The 2,599-nt window shown below is 41.4% G+C and overlaps 1 non-coding gene across 1 annotated transcript; it reads right to left on the minus strand.

The window, feature by feature from the left end:
- Window positions 1–336: 336 nt before the first annotated feature.
- LOC118898657 lies at window positions 337–444 on the minus strand. Its single transcript, XR_005020797.1, has one exon. It is a non-coding gene; the product is annotated as a U6 spliceosomal RNA (small nuclear RNA).
- Between the last annotated feature and the right edge of the window lie 2,155 nt (window positions 445–2,599).

The following is a 2,599-nucleotide window of genomic DNA, read 5'->3' on the forward strand; positions in this document are numbered from 1 at the left end:
CAGTAGGGAAGCCAGTAAAGAGAGAGAACATCGGGTACCCTGCCCACTGCCGTCAGCAGATTGCGCGTGTGTGAGGTTCGCTGGAGCCCACTCAGAGCTGGGCCCTGCAGTGGTTCCAGAACAAGAGACAGGGGTGGCCAAGAGAATGGAGAGGTACCAAGCAGACGGATAACGGGGCAGTCAGAAGTTAAAATGTGAAATTTCTTCTCTAGTCTACCTGGATTTTTTGATGGCTCATCTTTACTGCAAAGCTGGACATTTTGATGGAGACACTTTAGTAGGGATATTGAAATGTCCTGTCAAGATGTAAAACCTTTGACAAAGCTTACAAAGTGATATAAGCAATAGATATTCTTGATTCCCTTCATTATTCCTTGCGCAGGGGCCATGCTAATCTTCCCTGTATCATTCCAGTTTTAGGATATGTGCTGCCGAAGCAAGCACCCCTTCATTATTCCTGACTCTGTACTATCTTATGGCTCAGGAATGGGGAGAAGTAGAGGGATACAGTGCGAGGAGGAGAGTCAGGGATGGTTTAGAAAAAGGAGGTAAAATCAGAGAAGGGGAAGCTCATGGAGAAAGAGGAAGGTGTGATATTCAAAGAGGAAATAAGGATAGGGGATCAGGTGGGAGTCGGGCACACTATGACAGGCATCACTTGCTTCATCGTTTTAAGTATGAAGGCAGTGAAAATGTCATTGGTGTCAAAATGTGATCATTTCCTTTAATAGCCAAGGATACTGTGTCTAACCAGCTGTGTGTCCTTGGATAAGTCTTTTTACCTTAATTGGTCGTCCCCTTACCTGGAAACTGAGGGATTTGGATCTCATCAGAGAATTTCTAAGGTCCTGTCCAACTGTAGAATAACAGTTATAGCTAAAATTAATTGAGTGTTTCTGTTCAAGTACAAATTCATTTAGTGATGTTTGTAGTTTAAACTCAGTTAGTAATGCTTACAGCCTAGATAACGTTTGGAACACAGCCGTGCTGTCCCTGTAACTATTCCTTGATCCTGGGCCAGAGGCTTTAACAGTCCCCAGCAGTGGGGGAACGGAACTCAGCTGCAGGCTGAGAAGCTCGGCCCCAGGGACCAGCACTGCTTGTTATCTGCGAACCTGTGTTTCCATTTGTGTTTTGCTCCAGAAGCTCATGGGAAAAGGCCTTTGGCTCCAGTTCTTAAAGCTTACTTTAACAAAGTTCTCCTTGGAACAAAGATTTTTACCTTTTTTGTACCCTCCTTATTGTTGTTTGGAGGAAGAAAAGTCAGAACAGAAAATACGTGAGAACTAAGAAAAGAGTAGTCAGGTAGACCCTTCCTTAGCTGTTTGGTTTTGTCCTTCTCTCTTTGCAGAAATTTGACACAGATGTGATGCTGTGTGTTTACTGTGTGTGCGTTTCACACCCTCACTCTACATCCCATACACTGTGAAACTATATATAATCTTCCAGGAGTCATTTTCATTAGAATGAACTCTCCAAGTTAGAATTAGTTCATACTTACCTAAAACTTAAATCATGTGAGAAAAAAACTTAAGCAGAACCAAATGAAGTTATAGTGATATCAAAGCAGAGACCAGTGTAGCAATTGTTAAAACAAAAAGTTTGTAAGAAAACTGCAAGTAAGTAACGTGCCTATAAAGTAGAGGTAATCAGATGAAATTGTCAGGATTAATCACAGGTACTGTTCTGCATATTGTTATCTACTTAATATTTGAGAGATTCTGTCTTGGATTCCCCTAATGTGTTGCATGGTTAAAACTGTTGTGTACAGGAAGATGATGAGGTTCTTAAAGTAGTAGATGCTTTAAAATCCAATTAAATAATAGATACAACAGAGATGAAGCCCCAGCTGCATATACCAGTTTGAAAGGAGTTTTGGCGTCTTGTGTGGTATTAACAGCTTCCCAATTGCTCTTGAGCTCTTTACTGGTCAATGGCATACACTTACAGGGCAGCTGATCAAGGTGCGGTCTGTAACCAGAGAATGGTTTTCCTCTTATGTGGGTATCAAACCTGCAACCTTGGCTGCATTGGCGCTCTTCTTTAACAAAAGTAAGCCGTAGAGCCCAGTAGGAAATCCCTGAGAGCTGTCCTGAGCCTTTACTCTTACATAATGAAAATGTGTCCTTCAGGGGTCTCCCTCCACTCGTAAATAGAGTTCTTGGTTGATTTTTGTGTCTCTGTTCCAGAAGAATAAACATCGACATCCTTAGTGTTTATTTGGCAGTATTCTGTGGAAGCTGGACTGCAAATTTTTCAAGTATGGAAAAAAGTACATAATCCAATATTTTAGACCACAGCCTTGGAAACAGCTGGGACTCTAGTGCAATTGCTCTAAAAATCACCTTAATTTAATTCTCACTAAGAAAAAAGATATCCTCTTTTGGATTTCCCTTGGATGCGCGTTCTCCACAGTGCCTGATTTCATCCATGGCATTAATCCCTGCACATTGTATACGGCCACAAATATATATATTCATAAACTCCTCTCTTCTCTCTAAATAACTGCTTGGATCAAGGAAGCAGCATTCTCCAAGCAATACCATTTTGTGCCCTCGCTATTTTGAGATGGTGCATGTGAAGGAACTTTTAAAAGTGT

Source organism: Balaenoptera musculus, chromosome 7, assembly GCF_009873245.2.
Source record: "Balaenoptera musculus isolate JJ_BM4_2016_0621 chromosome 7, mBalMus1.pri.v3, whole genome shotgun sequence".
Classification (NCBI taxonomy): Eukaryota; Metazoa; Chordata; class Mammalia; order Artiodactyla; family Balaenopteridae; genus Balaenoptera; species Balaenoptera musculus.